We start from the raw sequence: 20210 nt of genomic DNA on the forward strand, positions 1-20210 counted from the left end.
TGCAAACTAACAGTCTAACAATGCCTTGTTTAGGCCTAATCATTTCACAAGGGAAAGCTTGTGTTGAATCAAGATCTGGTGGCATAAGACCACTCCATCATTGCCAGGTCCTGACATTCTCTTACCTGGATACACCTTCGGGTGAATACAACACTCAGGAAAGAAATGAGAGCACAGTGCTCCTGCTGGCCCCACAGAAGCCCTTCATTGCAGGGACTCTGAGCTGAGGTGTGGGAGGAGGACAGCAGAGCCTTTGTGAACCATACACTCCTAGAGTTTCTGCCCCATTTCCTACTAACCGCCTTGTTGAAAATCATGGCCCTCATGAGCTATGTTTTGGATAGAGAAGTATCATATCCCTTAGGTAGGTTGAGGATGGAAAAAGTTGAGAATAATTTTGCTGGTGGCCTTTATAATGCCATGGGCCTGTGATCTTGTGCTAATTTGTATGGCTAGATGAGAGTCAAGTTCAACCACAGAACCAGAACCAGTAGGAGATAGATAAATAGAAAGACAGATTGATTGATAGATGGTAGATAGAAAGAATACAAGATTGGAATTGGATTAATGACTGAGAGAGCTGGCTAAGCAAGTCTGAAATCCACGGGCAGGCATCCTGGGAGGGAAGAGAAAGAGCAGGTCGGCACCCCCCAGGCATAGACTGCAGCCGTCACAGGAGGTCAGGAAGGGAGAGCAATTTTAGACTGAGTTGCCATTTGGAGTCTGGCTCAGAGAAGAAGAGAAGGTACAAGCCTTCTTTTAAAGTGTTTACACTGATTAAGTCAGACCTACCAAGATACAGTACTTTTTGTTGTTGTTTTGATTTCTCTCTCTCTTTTTAGTTTATTTGAGTCAGTTTTGATTCAGCAGTAGTCTTACTTAACGTCAGTTGATTAGGGACTTTAATCAGATCTGCACAATTCCTTCATTGCAGTGCCAAGATTAGCATTTGATTAAATAACCGATCAAAGGCTGATCTGGGAGAAGGTGTGTATACGCTACTAAAGGGCTGCTGCTTCCTCTCTGTCCTAGTAGTTTAGCCTAGCCAGATTGACACATCAAAAACTATTCCTCTCTCCCTTCCTTTCTTCCTCCTCTCTTCCTTCCTTCCTTAAAAGATCCAAACTTTTTGAGACTTGGAACTCAATCATGTCTAAGGTGTAGATGGGCTTTTTAGAATGCTTTTGATGGAACTCTTCGTACTGTCAACTAGAACTACATTAGCATAGGTCCTTTGTCTCTGAGTGCTCCTTTGGCCTCTTCCCTCCATCTCAAGGTGCCTGTTGATGTTCAGATTGAAGGCATTGGCTGCACTACGTGCTACCGCCATTCCCAAGTCATTCCAGGCTGGGCTGCAAGTCCAGGAACACAATAGGAGAACCAACCACTCACAAGAATGACTTTAATATGGAAACCTCTCCCCTTGCCAAATCTGTGCACATGAAACAGCCACAACAAAGGGGGCTGTAAACAATGCCGATTGTGTCGACTTCACAGCACATAGATGCATCCACTTTTCAGATTCATTTTAACAAAGGGATAAATCGGCTGTTGTTGGCAAACAATTCCACATTGTCATCCCTCTCTCCCATAACAGTCTCCAAGCTCTAGGAAGCACTGCATGCTTGGATATAAAACCCCATGTGACATTCAGTAGATAAATGCCAGCTACCCCAAGATCCAGACTTGCTTGACACTCGATCTGAACATTACCCAAACAGGGCAGCATTAAAACCTTTAATCCAAGCAATTTTCATCTAGGGAAGGTCTTTCTACCAACAAGTCCAGTCTAGAGGTCTGGCCCAGCGGTCGTGTGGAAAGTCTGACTGATTACTCAGCCCAGCGCCACAAACCGGGGGACCATTTTCTTCTTTTTCCCCACCTCAGTGTTTAGCTCATGTAATTATGCGTTTGTGTGATTATAGTCTGTTATTTGCCATGAGATAATAGGGTGGCCTAAGTAGCTTGAGTGCAGGAGTTGAAAATGCACAGATGATTTACTTTAGTGGCTGCACAGCCTTGGAAATGATCAGAGGGGTCAGAATTTCAGGACAGAGTAGCTTATCTCTGGTCTCAGCATCTGAGAGGAACACAGCCTTCAGCTTCTCTGCCTCGGTGAAGGAATCTTTAACGGAGAAAACAAACCTTCTCCCTTGTGGTCCTTGGAAAAGGCATCTAGAATGCTCCCTGTTCTTATCTCTCTCCTGTGAACTTGGAGAGGGATGAACAATTTTCTGTAAAGAGCTAGATAGTAATATCTTAGGTGTTCATGAGCCATACTATCTCTGTTATAACTTTTCAACTCCTCCAATGTAGTGAAAAAGCAGCCACAGACAACATATATATACATGAATGAGTGGGGCATATCCCAATACAATTATATTTATGGACACTGAAATCTTTCTGTATTTCTGTATTAAATAGAAATCTTTCTATTTATGGACACTGTAATTTTTAAGTGTGACACAATATTTCTCTTTTGACTTTTCAGTCACTTAACAATATAAAAACCATCCTTAGCTTATGGGCCACACTAAGACAGGCAGCAGGCTGGATTTGGCCCATGGGCTGTGCTTTGCTGACACTTGTCTTAAAGCATCTCAGGACACCACCTGGAATCTGGAAGGGAAAGCTTCAGGGCCTCTTCCCGCAGTAGGATCTGACATTTGGACAGAAGCCATATACCTGGCCTGCCTTTGTTTTCTTGTCTTCTCTCTGGGGCTACCCTTATTGCCCTGGCATCCCAATATAGGAATAAACTAATAATTGTAAAGTCCTCAAAGAAACCTGAATTTAAGTTCAAACATCCTTTGTAGTTTGACTTCCATCTTTCTCATATTCATTGTGGTTTTGAAACATTTTATTCCTCTTTAACTGCCTCTTCTGAGAGCCTTGTTGGCTTTGAGGATTATAGTAGTTTCAACAAGATAAGCTTGTCATTGAGATTTTTGAAGTCAAGGAGGGTGTCAAAAGTCACTGGATGTCAACATGCTGTGGGGCCATTTTAGGTTCTGCCGAGTGCCCAGTGGAGTCCACTTAAAAGCTCTGTCTTGTCTATTTCTCTGCTCTGTGTCTGCACAGAAGAAAACCCTTTCTCAGATACCTTATCTGTTGGTTTTCAATGATATATTGCTTTTGTGAAGCTTCTGGTGAAAGAAATACTTTTGAACATCTACATGTTGGGCATGGTTCTATACTTGAAAATATAATAAACTCTTTGGATAAGATTCCTTGTGAGAGTTTAATCACAATTTATAAGATTTGGCTTTTTTAGGGCCGAACAACCTTTAATATGCTTTGAAATTTATTACCTCTGCTCTGAGGATTGCAGACCACCTGACCTCAGATAAAAGACCAATATATAGGAATAAGAAAAGGTGAGAGTGGATCACAAAAGGCCTTTTTGCCTTTGCCTGCATTGCATCTGTGCTTACAAAGGAGCCGAGAGAGATAAGCCCGTAACACGCTGTCATCCTTTGGCAGAGACTAGGACTGCGCCCACACCAGCCCCCTCCCTGATTTTCTTCGGCTCAGAAAGACAGAAGGTAAGAGTTTTGTCCTTTTTAATGCACTTAGGTTTGGAAAGGATTTTGAAGTACAGTTTATCATACAATTAGATTGAAAATCATAATGTTCTTCACAAAAACAACACATAGCCTCTGAAAATGCTCAATAACTTTATCAGCCACATGCAAAACTTCAGCAAGATGGCAAGGCCTTATTCCCTAGCCTGCCCGGCTCAAACACACAGCAGGGCCCAGTGAGTCACCCTTGAACCATGGAGCAGTCAGTGGCCTCAAAGAGAGTCCAGTCCTGGCCTATTGTTAATGAGTGTTCCCTGTTTCAGAGCTATTCTCAAAAGGGAAGTAGCTTTTCTGTGCTCTCCCGCCGACTCTCAGGTGGGTGGAGGCAGCCTAGAGTGCAGGATACTTGTTCCCAGTCTAGAGGGAGGGAGTCATCCATGGGGCTCAGGGATTTCATAAATGACTAAGAATTTGGTCTTCTTTAGTTTCCTTTTCACCTGTAAATGTGACATGATGCCTCCTGCCAATAGTACCTGCCGCAGGACTTGGTAACCCCTGATCTTTCCAAACACCTGTTGTCCCTACCTGCAAGTTATTCCTTATGTTTTGGCCTCTGTCTCCATCTCTTCCTCCCCATCCCACACATACGAACACACACACACACACACACACACACACATGTACATACACATGCATGCACACACACATGCACACACATGAGACCCAAGGCCAGGCATGGTGCTCATCCACAAACTACACAAAGCGTTGACTACACCAGACATGCAGGTGACGGGAAGGTCAACCTTCAATACTAAAAAGAGCAAGTGCACCCTCAGAGCCCTGGGTGCCTGTTCCCCTTATTAGCTGACCAAATGAATACTAATAAAGGTGGTTTGCATTTCTATTCCCGATTGCACCTCCCATCAAGAAATAGAATGATTGGATCCGTGAAAAACATTCATATTATATCAAATATTGACTGAGTGATTACTATATACCAGCACTGAGCTAGAGATAAGAGATTGAGTGATGAGAAAGAAAAGTTTTTCCACTCTCTCTGCCACTAATTAAATGTGTGACCTTGGGCGAATCCCTGAACTTCTCTGGGAAAGGACTAAATCTCTAGCGTGGGCTCTTGCTAAGTCTAAGAATTCCGCAGAAATGGGGAAGCAGCAGGGAAGGTTAGCTTTGGTGTCAGTAGCAGAAATGACTCCTGAAGGGATGTTCTGTTCAGTGATAAAACCCTCCAGAGGAAAGAATGAGAAAACAGTGAATAAGTTGACCTAGACCCAAGGAAAAGGCAGCTCATTGTCAAGGCAGTTAACTCGAGGTTGGAGAGTCCCTTCAGAAATGGATCATTTGCTTCTTTCAAAATAGGGAGCTCTTCCGCCCACATCGCCTGTGCGTAGGTTGTTCATAGAACCAGGGCGAGGAGAGGAAGGAGTTCTCCTCCACTTTGGCTGATGATTGCCTTGGTCATCTGTCCCTTCCTTGAATAGACCAAGGGATTTAAGTCACCTTCAGCAAGTGAATGCTCCTTGAATCTAGAGGATTTAGAATGGAAGTAGAAGTGTAGGAAGAAAAGAGAAGGTCTTGAAGCCACTCAGGGCAGCCTTGAGTCACACTCTTTAATGACTTCCTGAGCAAACTGTTTAATCTCCATGTATCTCTGTTTCCTCATTTTTATAAATGGGGCTAATAGGAATTCTTTATGTCTGGGTAATAATTGATTATTTTCAGAATAGTCTCATATGCATGCCTATTTAACGCCATGCAGAAGGTAGGTGGAAAGGAAGGCAAATGCTAATTTGCACAAATCCTTTGATAACATGCTGTCCTGTAAACAGCTACCTATGAGAAGATTTTGGACAAGGGCTCTGGTCTATCTGGAACAACATTTAAATTGGTCTTTTAGGGGCCCTTTGACCTTGAGATCCCTGGGACTTACAGCCATTATAAAGGTGGTCATTATAAACATTGTTGCTTTCACACAAAACAAGATTCCAGCTCTACACATAACATGAGCTAGACTTATCTCTGAGAAATGTGTTACTGTATTTTTTTTATAACTGGCATAATAAGCTCTGAGAAACAGTAAACATCACTGAGGCAGGCATGGAGGATTCTAGACGCACTGAGCTATACTTCCCAGGTGGCTGGCTTTATAGACAAAGCACCTAGCACAGCATAAATGGTTGGTTCTCCCATCTAGTCGGTATCTAACCCTTCAGGATGAACTTGAGAATGAAACAGCCATTTCTTTATTCTCTGTCCCAATAGAATTTTGAAGGATTCTGGCTGTATTGTGCATTGAAAGCCCTCATTAGCAATGCAAGCACTTCAGAAGGCAATGAGTGACTCATACAAGGTCCAGAAATAGTACTGAGGAAAATTGCTTTTATGTAATTTTTTCTCAGAATGTCATGCTGTGAATACTTATTATCTCAGCAGAAACACGTGAAAAAGATTGCATCTGCCTGGGCCTGCAGGGATGCTCTCTGTCTCTCAGAGCTCTGTCACTGCCTTGCAGGCCTCCAGGAGCCACCAGAAATTTGAGGGCAGCTGTTTAGGCACAACAGGGGAGTGAACAAGGGCAGGGAATCTGAGCGGTGACTTCTGCCTTCAGTTTCCATAGTGTTGCATTCAGCATATATGCCCCGATTCAGGGATGCTGTGGTTTATTTTTTGTTAGTCTTGTTTTTGCTCCCCGAAATAGACTCTTTTTTTGTTTTGAGACAAAGTCTCGCTTTGTTGCCCGGGCTAGAGTGAGTGCCATGGCGTCAGCCTAGCTCACAGCAACCTGAAACTTCCTGGGCTTAAGCAATCCTCCTGTCTCAGCCTCCCGAGTAGCTGGGACTACAGGCATGTGCCACCATGCCCAGCTAATTTTTTTCTATATATATATTTTTAGCTGTCCAGATAATTTCTTTCTATTTTTAGTAGAGACGGGGTCTCATTCTTGCTCAGGCTGGTCTCGAACTCCTGACCTTGAGTGATCCACCCGCCTCGGCCTCCCAGAGTGCTAGGATTACAGGTGTGAGCCACCACGCCCGGCCTAGACTCTTAAAAAATTTTAAAAATTGTGGTAAAAATTTACGCGACATAAAATTTACCATTTTAACCATTTTTTAAGTGTACAGTTCAGTGACATTAAGTACATACACATTTTTGTGCCACCATCACCGCCATCCATCTCCAGAACTTTTTCATCTTTACAAACTGAAACTCTGTACCCATTAAAACAATAACTCTTCATTTTCTCTCCTTCCAGCCCCTGGAAACCACCATTCTAATTTATGTTTCTATGAATTTGACTATTCTAGGTACCTCATAGAAGTAGAATCATATCATATTTGTCCTTTTGTGACTGGCTTATTTCACTTAGCATAATGTCTTCTAGGTTCATCCCTGTTGTGGTAAGTGTCAGAATTTCATTTCATTTTAAGGCTGAACAATATTTCATCAAATGTATATGTTAATACATTTTATTTGTTCATCTGCTTATCAATGGGTTCTTGGGCTGCTTCCACCTTTTGGCTACTGTGAATAATGCTGCCAGGAACATGGTTATGCAAATATCTGTTGGACACCCTGCTTTCAATTTTTTTGGTATATATACAGTGGAATTGCCAAAAATAGACTCTTAAAAATTAAAAGGGTAGGTCCAAAAGGAAGTAGGCCATAAAATTTATACTATACTGGCAAAGTAGAAAGAGACGGGACAGAGGCAGATGATCCAGGACTCTGAATCTACTGAGGTGGATGGAGGCAGCTGCCCAGGCAGGATGGGGAAGGAGAGAGGGGTGGGATCGATCTAAAAGGAGGGAAGACCTTTGGCACATTGAGGACAAGACCTTGAGGCTCTCCTTGGAGAGGTTGTAGGCAGCTTAGAAGGAGCTCTAGGGAGCTGAGCCACGGTCAGCACCTCCAGGACATTCTAATGACACCACCAGGAATTCATGCAGAGAAACTAAACCAGCTCTTCTCTCCTCTGCTGCTGGGTGGGACCTTGCCGTGGACAGTTCTGTCCCTTGCCTGGTGATTGCTCAGCTGCAGAATGTCTGCTGGTTTTCCCCATGAGAGAAATGGGTATAATCTCAGAGTGTTCTGGGATCAAAGATGTCCTGGGGTGGGTGGGATGGACACATTACCTGGAGTTTCCTGCAGTCACTTGGCCCTTGTGAGCCAAATCAGACTCTGGAGTTTAGTGCATGGCTCCTAGGGAGTCCCCAGAGGGTGACTCTACCGTGTGCAGCCCTTTCTGGCTGTGTAAAGCCTGTGGGGGAGAGGGCAGATGAGATGGGGGTAAGCGTGGAAGTCATGGCAATGGCAAAGGCTTAGGATGGTCACCCTCGGAGGCCTGGACTCACCTGACTTGGCACTGGAACCTCCTCTCTCAGGAAAGGCCAGCCAGTGCCCTGAGGACTTGCATCTTGTTCCATGTTGCTTCTTACATTAGGCAATGATCGCAGCACCCTAGATAATGACCACCCTTGGAAAGATTAGCACTTTACATACTTGGTTGAAAAAAAATAATGTAACTGGTGTTCTGCTTTTTCCTAGAATCTTTGCCTCTCTAAGGACTAGTCTTTGCTCTTGCAAAGTGAAGGAAGAAAGGGATCCAAAAAATATTGGGACACAGGAATTTTTGATTAGCATCCCTGGCCAAGTGATAAAGATATATCACATGCTACACAATTCTACAAAAGCCCATCCAAATCCCGGCTTTGTTGCCTGAAGGAGCCCTTTGCAACACAATAGCTCACACTTCAGGCCTGGATTTCAAGTCAGTGATGTGAGGTGGCTGGCAAGGGGATTTGGCCCCATGACAACTTGGAAGCTTTGCTATGATTTGGAAAGAACGGCAGCCCTTGTTCTGAACAGGGACAGGGAAAAGGGGACAGAGTTCTGAGCTGAACAATAATGAGAATAAGATGAAACTGCTTCCAGAAGATGTCCAGCCAGCAGTGGAGGAGTACACTTGTGCACGCTGCCAGTGACTGGGACTCGGGGCTGGTCACGGTCACGTCGGGGGCAGACTGACCAGGATGGATGGGATGCTCGCTTTAAGAGCATCCAGGCAGCTCTCCTAAAAATGTGCTTTCCTCAGAATTGTAAACAGAATTTAGTGTGCATGTAAAACAAGGATGCTCTTGTTTAATTGTCTAGGTTTCTTACATTTTGACTTGTGGTCCTTTAGACTTGAATGGCAGCAGAAGACATTAATTTTTATGCATCTCGGGTATGAGATATAAACAAAAAGAGCAGACATTACTTTTAATGATTCACAAGGCAGTGGAAAGAATTCTGCTTTAGGAATCAGGGCAATGGAGCTAATTCTGCTGCTCCGCTCCAACTCTGGCTCTTTGAAACAATGATACATTATTTTACCTGTCGGGCTCCCTGCTTCCTCCTTTCATAAAGGGTTGGGGGTGGGTGGGAGGCAGCTGGGTTAGATGTCCTTTAGCCATGACCCGGCTTTGGATATCTCACCTTCAGAGATCTGAAATAGTTTGTAATATATCTTTGTGTATTTAGGCAAGTTCCCTTGAAAGAAGGTTCATTGCTTTTTATCACATTTTATTTATATATCTATTTATTTATCTATGTATCTATTTATTTATTTAATGAAGGGGTAGGGGGTTGTGAGGACCAGTGTTCAGTTGCCTTTTTTTTTTTTTTTAATGAGACAAAGTCTCCCTGGATACAGTGCCGTGGCATCATTGTAGCTCACTGCAACCTCCAACTCTTAGGCTCAAGTGATCCTTCTGCCTCAACCTCTGGAGTATCTTGGACTACAGGCAGGTGCTGCAATGCCCGGATGGGTTTTTTTTTTCTTTCTTTCTTTCTTTTTGGTAGAGATGGGGGTCTCACTCTTGCTCAGGCTGGTCTCGAACTTCTGAACTCAAGCAATCCTCCCACTTCGGCCTCGCAGAGTGCTAAGATTATAGGCATGAGCCACCATGTCCTGGCCTTATCACATTTTTGAAAGTGATCTGTGGCTCCTCACATATTAAGAACTCTTGAACTAGATCATTAAACGTCTCCTCCAACTCTGACAGTCTTTGAATATGCTGTTGCACATCTAAGGTTGTTCTGGTTTATTCCGAGAGGTGATTGTCATGCTACTTTCCCTAAGTGTGTCCTGTTCTCTCATTGTAATGTGAGAACAGTTGCAGGTATGTGAACTTCTCCAGTTCACTCTCATTTTCTGGTCTCAGCTGGCCTTTCTGGGGGAAAATAATTAAGAAGTAGGAAATAGGCATTGTTAGCCCTTTAATCTTCGCAGTTCCTGATTGTGTCTGCTCATCACACTCCTGTGGGTCTCAGCCCCGTCGTGGAGCCCAAGCAGACTTCTGCCCTGGGTCCTTTTCTCCTTGATACCTTTCTGTCTCCACCACACCCTTGCTCCAGCCCTGCACCCACATACAAACGCTCCTCCACTTAGGATGGTGTCCCTCTAAATCCATCGTAAACTGAAAAAAATCATAAATCAAAAATGCATTTGATATACCTAACCTACAGAACATCATAGCTTAGCCAGGAACGTGCTCAGAACACTGACATTAGACTACAATCAGGCAAAATCGTCTGGAACAAGGTACACTGTAGGGTACTGGTTGTTTATCCTTGTGGTTGCTTGGCAGACTGGGAGCTGCCACTTGCTGTAACTGTCCGGCATGCCGGAGAGTATCATGTTGCATGTTGTCAACCCAGGAAAAGATCAAAATTTGAAGTACGGTTTCTACTGAATGCTTATTGTTTTCACACCATCATAAAGTTGCAAAATCTTAAGTTGAATGAACCATCCTTAATCAGGCACCATCTCACTGCCCATTCTACACCCATTCTTTAAATAATTGGCTATAATTGAAAAGTCACATGGGGAATGATCATTGAACAGGTGACTCTTTTAATATCTCTAGGATCTCCTCTGCCTCTGATAAAGGAGCATCTATTGCTAAATTGCTGACCTCTGCACATGCAGGAGCTGGAGATGGTGTGATGAGTTCTTTTTGAAGGGGAGAGTTCCTGGTGCAGATTTCATTCTGGCTGAACTTGCTGGGAACACCCACAAAAGTGGCACATCAGACCATTCTGCCCACAAGCATTTTAAAATAAAAATGAAATCAAATGATCCTCTGTTCAACATACACAAAATTCACTGTTTCAAAAACACTTTCCACATGATTTTTGTTCCCTTAGATTTCTTGTTCTAAGGATTTTGCCCCGCCCAGTAGGAGAATTACTGAATATTCTGAGAACTGTGTCTTCTGCCCTGAGAGTGACCTTTTCAGTGCAATACCATTTCTCAGGGATGGTCACAGACAGAGCATGGGTCTTCCTAGTAGGCTTAAGAATGTGTGTGCTGTGGGTCGGGGGAGAGAGTTCTGCCTACATCAGCTATTTCTGTTCCTTAGACATCATTAACAGCTTTGCTTTCCTTGAATTGTGAGAAAATGGTTTCCCTGAAATGGCACCTGGGACTGTCCAGTTCTAAGGCACTGGGTGAAGTAAGCTGGCAGAGAAGTTAATAGGGCATTGCTGGTAAAGGTTACCTTGTGTCTGTTTTGCAAAAGTTGCTAAAGCATGAGTTGGGTGGTGCAATAGTGAGCCTTTCCTATGTTCTCTTATAGGAACTCTGATTTTGTTTTCCGAGAATAAAAATTTAGGCCATTTGAAATTCTGAAAAGCATGGAATTTCCTTTTTATTTTTCATTTTTTTTTTAAAAAATTCTCCATCTGAGATATATTAAACATACAATATTTTAAGATACTATTTTGTGGATACAAATTCATGAATTTAATTTTATACTTCTTATCCTTAATGCTTCAGGTATCTTTCAACATGAATGCATGTGACCCCACAATTCATTTCACTATTTTTGCAGGGTACATTTCAATGATAATTTGAAAGCTGGGACAGTTAACCTCTTCCCTTCCACTTAGTGACCCTCTTTTACCAGCTTTAGTTATTTTCTCTAGAATATTTTAAGGAAGAAAATGTACAGAAACATTTCTATTCACATGTCGCCAAAGCCCTCTTGTGGGATGAGGTTTAACTCTTTAACAGTGGCCCTTTGATAGCTAAAAATTTGATGTTCAGCAATTACTGCTTTTTGAGAACTCCAAGTACACCCAGCATTGCAATTTTTTAAACAATCGGCTCTTTTCTCTGGGTCCATTTCTCATCTCGCTTGGCTCCCCATAGAGATATGAGACAGGCCCTCTGTTTCTATTGAAGTAGAACAACTGACATTTATGGCCCAGCTGGAAGGAGAGCGGTGGCTTGACTGATTCAGGCTTTCATTTTTTTTCTTTTTTGTTTTTTAGCTGAAAATGTGATATGGGTTTGTTATGTTTGTTTAATCTTATTTCAGGCTCCCCTATAAAAATCCCGGTGGGAGAAAGAAAGCAAAGCTTCAGTGTATGTGTTGAACTTGGAATAAGAAACTTTAATCCTTGGAAAAACGGTATCGTGTGAATTCCAGGTTGCAACTAATCACAATATATTCAGACAGTGGCAGGAGCATGTTATTTTTCGTTTTAATGTTCACTTCACATAATCTGCATTAAAGTGACCTTTTGAATGCCCATTTTCCTTAACTTTTCTTTAGGCTTATATTTATTGTATTTGACAGAAACCCTACGACCTATGTAAAGTAAACCAGATGTTTTCTATTTACAGATGGTGCACCTGACAGTCAGAAGCTGAGCAGGTTTGCTGGTGGCCAGCTGTTTGCTCCTACCCTCAGCATCAGTATATGTTTTACCTGCAGAGAACAAATAAAAGAGTCCATTTATTGGGCATTTATGTGCTGGGTTCCGTGCTACATGCTCTAGGTTCATTAGCGGATTAAGGACTCACAGTCCTATGAGGTAGGTCTTCTTACTAAAGCGTACTGCTACATTGTTCAGAAAACTGAGGATTGGAGTAGATAAATAGCTTTTCCAAGGTCACATAGATGGAAGTTAGAAAGTACACCTGGGGTGTCTGACTACGAGTCACTACTATGTCATATCACTTTGACCCAAATGTCAGGCGCCTCCTGCCCCCCGCTCCCCGCCCCCGCCACTTCTAAACAAGACTGCCTCGAAACTCACCCCTATCCAAGACTCTGAGAAAAAGTCCAATAGCATCGCGTGTGCTCCTGCGACGTAGCATCTTTTCAGGAGCGGCAGTTCAGCTTGGCTTTGAGAGCACGGGCTCTGGGGCATGTTGTCTAACCTCCTGTGCCTCACCTGGAACATGTGTAACCTGGAGATCAGAACAGTTCCCACCGCAGAGGGCTGTCCTGAGTGTGACACTAACCCTTTCAGGCCATGACTGTGGAGCCTCAGGGCAGTCCTTAGCCCGCGGCCATGCTCGGGTGTCTGCCCTTACGATTAGTATGGATGGTGCTTCTGGACGGGCCCTCCCGCTTCTGTGAAAATAAATTCAGTGCACGGGTGGGCTCATCCTTGCTACCTGGGGCCCACCCCGTCAAAGAACTCAGCCCTTTTGATTTCCATAAAACTTTCTGCTATTTCTCCAGGCCTCTGTGTGCGCGTGTGTGTGTGTGTGTGTGTGTGTGTGTGTGTGTAGTAGGTGTTACCAAGAGTTTGAGGGAATCAGAGGGGAATTTACATCTTCACATCTCAGAAAAGCACATAATCTCAGTTGAGAATTGGATGCACTTTTTTTTAAAGTCCATGTTTTTCATGTCGCATTTTTTGTCTCCTGCTAACCGCTGTCCTCACAGTCTCACACCCTACCTTCTTAAGATGTTTTCATAAAGAAACAGTTTCCTAAACAGAATCCTGGAGCTGGCTAATGTTAAGGTGATTTCTTTTAAACTTGAACACTGACTGACTTCAAGGAAGATGAGGCTTGTTGTTGTTGCTGTTGGTCCTCCCGGTCTTTCCCTGTCCTCTCCCCTCCCCTCCTTCCCTTTCCTCCCTTTCCTGTTTCCTTCCTTCCTTCCTTCCTTCCTTCCTTTTTTTCATCTTCTAAAACATAAGACAGGTGCTGAAGTAACTGATTGGATATTTTCTAATATCAAGAAAGATATATGTTTTGAAATGTTATTTTGTCCCTTTTTAGTGCTATTGAATTTTCAGAGAATCTTTCCTTTTTTTCCCCAGTTATCTCTTGGAATAGTTTATCACATTTACTTCCCAGCTCTAATACAAACTGACAGTGGAACCATTATCTGAGAGCTCCCCTGGCAGGACACACCCAGAGTGCCCTTCGCCCCTCACTCACGGTTCCCCCCCCACCCTCCCCCCGCATCCCTGGGTCTGCGGTGCTAGAGCAGGACTGCTGGTTAGGGTCAGATGCCTAGATGCTGTCTAAACTTTCTCTCTCCCCTTCTGACCTAACAGAAGTGTGGTTAATATAAAATGTGTGTGTGTAGTAATTATAATTATCTAATTATTTTTCTGATTGTATAATCAATGCATGTAAATTGATTAGGAAAATATGGGAAAAAAACCAAAATAGATCAATAAAAATATCCACAATATCACCATCCAGAAAAATCTCTGCTGAGATATTGCTATATTTCTTTGCAGTTATCTTTCTGTGACTATAAACACACATATATAACTTGTATTTTAGACCAGAAATAATTATATACCTACCCACTATCAATAACTCTATTTAGTCCAAGGGGGAATAAATATGTTCTTTTGCCTGACAAAGGGAACTGCTCTTTACAACATTCTGGGAGCAATGCTTCTGTCCAGGGAGCTCACTATTTTGTTGAATCTGCTCAGCTCAGTCCATCTCGGCATTTGCATTCTTGCTCATCCTCTCTCACCTGCTTTCTTGACCTAGGTCTAAATATTTAGGTCTAAATATCCTAAGTTCTCTGTGCCTAATCTGGCCCCATTTCATGCTTCACTGATAGGAATGTCTATTTACAAACATTTTTACACAAGGATGAGCTGCACGAGACATCTACTGTTCTTTCTCAGGTGTGTGAGAAATGTATCATTTCAGCATTCAAAAGCAAAGCAGGACAATATTAGACTTGGAACAAGTTTCCGAGATAAAACTGTGCCCAAACACTGGACCTGAACTTAGATGTACCTTGGTAAAATCCCTGAAGGCAGGCAGACGTAGGTTCAGGCCTATTCTTTTTAGCCAGTTTTATGATCTGTAAAATGGGATATTAAAGGTGAGCACTTTACTCAAAATTATTGTAAAGATCCAATGAGATGACTTGGGAAGTGTGCTTGGCACAGCATGTGGACAGTACTCAACTTGTGAATATAATGGTGCACCAGCTGCAAGAGTGAGAACAAAGTAATGTGCAGTATTCATGTGATGTTTTCCCAAGGTGAACCAAACAAGGTGGAACTTCCCTGCAAATAGCTGACATCGAGGGCGAGTGGAAGTGGTAGTAATAGTGCCATACAATAGTAGCAACAGCTACTCAAGTGCTTCCTGCATTCCAAGCCCTTCAGATGATTTCATTTAATTTTCAACTGTAATTCTAGGAAGGGGATATCACTACTTTGTCAGTTAGGATATTTGAAATCCCCAAAGGAAACGGATTTAAATGGTAAGAAAATTTATTTTCTCTTACGACAGCAGGTCCAGAATTTGATCATTCTGCAGAGTTGGCTGATCCAATGATGACAAACATCAAGTGCACTCCTGATTCTTTCCCTCTGTGCTGCTGTTTCCTACACTGGCTTCATTCTAAGGCTAGAAGCAAGATGAAAGCAGTAGTTCCAGACTTCACAGCCAAACACAGCAAAGTCCCGAGTGAGACCATCTGTACGTGTGGCTCTCTCTTAGAAGTGAGAAAAATTTACCCAAATGTCTGCAGCAAATTTTTCTTTATATTTTATTGTTCAAAATTTTGTCCATTTCTGAACCAATCATTGGAAAAGCACATAGAATTACTCTTAGATCAGTCGGGTCCACTCCTGGAGTTAAGAGTGGGATTAGCTTCCCTGAGGCTCATGGCTGTATGAGATGGGGTGGGTACCTGGCAAAATTGGGGTCTTGTTAAGAAAGAAGAATGAAAGCAGTGTTGGCACTCAATAGCATCCAATGAAAGGATCATCCCAGTTTTTCAGGGGAGGAAACTGGCAGTCAGAAACCTTAAGTAAAGTGTCTGATGTCCTGCAGCTTGCAAGGGGCAGGGACAAAATTCTAGTCCATGGTTCATCTGACTCAATGATTACACGTCTCTTGAAAACAGGTAAATAGACAGCTGTCCTCATGTTTTGCAAATACTCAGACTGCACAAGTGCATTTAAAGCAAGATTCTTTTAGGAGATTATAAAGCCTATGGACCAGCTGAAGCCTAACACTTTGCTGTGTGGAATGCTGAGAACTCCATGTGGAGCCAGCGTGACCTGGCACAGAGCCAGAAATGGGGTGGCACCTCTTGGGAAACAGTAGAGGTGAAATGGCTGATCCTACAGCAGTGACAGGTCATGCAAAGAACATGTGTGGTCCTGTGCCAGAGTCCAAACTGTTGAAAGGAAAGAGAGACAGGAATTAGTGTCCCCATCAATGATGTTTCCAACACCAGCTTCTGGGCTCTATATTTTTCACAGATGTTTACTGAGATGTTTATCATGAGATCCAAGAGAGGTAAGCCCTCTTCTCTTCAGTATACACAGTGAAAAGGGGCATCTTGAGGAGTCAAAGGTTAGTGTGAAGCCCCAGAGTTAGAACCTGAGTCCCCTGACTGGGTGCTCTAACCACATTCCTATTTCTCTGACAGCTCTGTCAGCTGCCCCCTTTATGTGCCCTAGAATTCCATCCTTGACCTTCCCCTCACTTTACGTGTTCTCTCTGACTGTATCTTCAAAGATAACCTGAATGCCAATAATGTTCAGGTGTATGTTTCAGACTCCTGCCTTTTGCCTAAACTCTAGGACTCAGTCCCAGCTACCTATGGACGCCTTCATCTGATCACCCTATAGGCTACTCAAACTCAGTGTGTCCAAATACATTCATAGCTGCCCTCACCCCTACCAATAACACAATAGAAATGTTTGTTTCTATTCCATCCAGCTGGTAGTCCAAGATAGAGTCCTTGGGATCATTTTGACTCCTAACGCCTAACTGACATCTAAGTAGTCAACATGGCCTGATGGCCTCCTTCTCCTATCCAGCCATCTCCACCTGCCCCTCCCTGTCGACTCTGTCCTAGTTCTGGCTTCATCTTTTCATACCTGGGCTATTTGAACAGTCTTTGCCTTGGCCTCCCCACCTTGCTGTCCTCCCATCAAATCCATTCTCCACATTGTTACTGAAGATCTCGTTCCGAAACACAGACACAGTCACACCACTTCACTGAATAAACTCTTAAAGTGTTCTCAATGCCTACAGGGTAAAGTTCATCCTCTTCAGCATACCATACAAGACCCTTCAAAATATCACCCCACTTTACCCCTACAGAACTTTCTTATCGATTACAGAACTAATACATATCTTTCAAGACCGAGCCCACATATCCTCTGGATTCCCCAGGTAGAACCAATAATTCTTCTTCTGTGCTCCTCTAGTAGTTTGTACATATCCTGGTACCCTGACAACATGCTTGTGGCATTACATTGCAACGTACCGTATTTAGGCTACTCCTCTAAACAGTGAGGATCATGTTTTTCTTTATATTTTTGTCTTCCATTTAGCTAGTTGCATCTGGAAGATAAGTGTTGTTGGAAATGAAATAACTTCTTTCAGCTGTGTATGGTGAATGTTCATAGCTAATTACTAAACTAGCTAATACATTTTTTCAGTTTTTTTATTTTTTTTTAACTGTCACATCATTCATGTAGGCGACACACACCCTTTGTAACATCTCTTATTTTTGATAGTGATCCTCACCCTTCGACAAGAGGGTGGACTGAGCTGCCCTTTCATCCTCCCTCCTTGTTCCTGGGAAACCACTGTTCTATACTACCATATATATGTTCAGAATCATAAGAGCTATCAGTTTTAGGTTCATCCCCTGTGCTAGGCCTTGTTCCTCATTGCTTTACATGTATTACCTCATTTATTTTAATTATTTCAGCAACTCAGTGATCTTGGCACTACCATTTCCCCAGTTTACAAACAAGAAAACTAAAGCACAGAGAGGTTCAGTAACTTGCCCAAGTTCACATCACTTGATAAGTGATGCTGCAAGGAGGTGAACGCAGGCTGTCCTGTTCCAGAGCCAACAGGGATCTTGACCACTAATTGCCTCTGGAACCACTAATGACGGCTTGGGTTTCATCTTATAGTCACAGTTAATCTTTTGTTTTCACAAAAGATGTTACACTTCAATTAAAATCATTAGTGGTCAGGAGCAAATGTGAATATGTTTGAATTTCTTGCTCCTGGCATCGTCTAGCTGGGACTCTGTTCTAATCAACACATTCTTCTCGATTTCATCTCACACCCACTTAAGTTAAAGAATGATCTCGTCTCACAGAGATGGGTAACAAAAGATCTGAGTCATTAATTTGCTAAAATATTTCCCCATTGTGCACTTTAGATCTTTTTCTCCTTTACCCTCATAATAACACACACATGTTTGAATCCTCTCTACCCTGATAAGTCACAGAGAATCTTGCTAAAAACTGGAAATTTACTGACTTGGATCTTGAGGCGGGAAGTGAATGGAATACACCCCCAACCAACAACCGTTAAGAGAGGAGGGCTCTAATTATTCTGCTGGAATTTGAACCATGGTGACAGGGAGTCTGAGCATTTGGAAGCCTCAGGCTGAAAATCACTGAACTTTCTGCTATATGTGTGTATATTGAGGGGCTGTGTTGTGCAGAGGGAAGGGAATAAAATAAAATCCGCTTTCAAACTCAGGGTTAACCATTATTTTGCTTATACTTTGGAAAGAAGAAAAAGGCTCCTCTCACTGTAAATACAGCACAGACTGCCCTATAGATCTTTCTTATGCTCCATTCTTCCATATTTTCTCCCTTCTCCCCCGCCATCTTTCCCTCTCTCTCCATCTCGTTATATGTCATCAGCCCACTGTGATTCCTTGTCCTGCTATTGAACAGTCACTTTGCTATTTCTTTGCATTTGTTCTGGGCTCATTCTGCCTGTTTGAGTGTTCTCCTAAGTGAAGTACCTCAGGAATGGGGAAAAAAAAAAAAAGTACTGCATGTTCTCACTTGTAAGTGGGAGCTAAACAAGGGGTATATATGTCATAAAATGCCATGGGTATTGGAAACTAAGAAGGGGGAGAGTGGGAGAGGGTGAGGGATAAAAAATCTACCTATCAGGTACAATGCACACTACTCTGATGAGGGGTACACTAAAAGCCCTGACTTCAGTATTATATGATTTATCCGGGTAACAAAAAACACTTGCAGCCCCTAAATCTATTGAAATAAAAAAAAAAAAAAAGAAATTCTAAGTGAGAGAGAAATCCCACTGCAGAGTACTAACTCCCTAAGATCAGAAAAATGTAGATTCACTGGCCAAGTGAAGCGGGCAATGATTCATTTCCTGTCATTAACAGAGTGAAAATGATGTCCTTCATGAAGTTCTTTAAGCTGGAACAGCACATTATGCTAAATACTCAATTTCCTGATGGATAGCATCAGCTCTCCTCATTCCCTTTCAGCAGCAGCGTTGCTTTTGGATATTTCCAGACTGGAGGCTGTTGGGGCACATGCTAAGTGGCCTGGGTGTAGTAAGAGGGGCAGGGAGGACGTTTTGCTAACTCAACCCTGGGGAAAAATAGTGACCTCAGCTTTCCCCTGAGTGATATATTGATGTTTCCTCCTCAAGTTGCTATAGAACATTTCTAAATATTTAGGGATTCAATCTCAGGTTATAATGTTCATGTTCAGGCTCATCTGAGTAAAAATCAGCTAAAACAAAACAAAACAAAATAAGCACAAAACCAAAACCCAACCTCCTATTTAAAATTTCAGTGCATATTATTTGTAGATAATCCCTTCTTGGGAGACAAATCTTTTCCCTAGAAAAACAAGTATGCATTAAATAGTCTATTTAGTTTACTTTTTGATATTGCCAGATTGCATAATCATAGGTTTGAATTTATAAAATGCTCCTTTTTAAGGAGCTCAATGAATTTAATTTTCTTTTCAATTTATTTGTAGAATGCCTACAGGAGGAGCAAGATAGTAACTAAATTTCCTTTCTCACAGGTGGCAGAGGGCCTGGAGTTACAGAGAGGGTAAGTAATTTGCCTAGGGTCGCACAGCTAGAACTGGGATCTGTTGTGAAAACATAAGTGCTTGTTTGCACTTTAATGCTGTCAGCACTTGTCATTGGTATTCCATTGTCATGTCCCTCTCAGCAGACTGTTGTCCTGGTTCTTTGGCTCCTTGCTTGGAAAATTCACAAGCAAGGCCAATGCGATGGAGTGACCACAGACAAGAAGAAATTCCACACAAACAGATTTTATTGCAGAAAAGAAGGGAGCTATACAAAGTCAGAGAACATTCCAGAGAGGAAGGAGTCAGTCTCCCTGAGTGGAGAAAGCCATTGAGGACTCCCAGGTGGTTTCCTTTTATTGGCCTGTCCTGGGGGCGGGCTTACGGGAGGTGTGGGATGTTACCAGGTGATTGATGTACATGACTGACAGGTCTTCTTATAACCGAAGCTGCAGCCCCACAGGTGTATGAGCCTCAAACCCTCAAATACCTGCTCTTTGGGTTGTTAGCTCCATTTTCCTGCAGTCCCTTCCCAGCTTCCCA

The sequence above is a fragment of the Eulemur rufifrons genome, chromosome 17 (assembly GCF_041146395.1).
Source record: "Eulemur rufifrons isolate Redbay chromosome 17, OSU_ERuf_1, whole genome shotgun sequence".
NCBI lineage: Eukaryota > Metazoa > Chordata > Mammalia > Primates > Lemuridae > Eulemur > Eulemur rufifrons.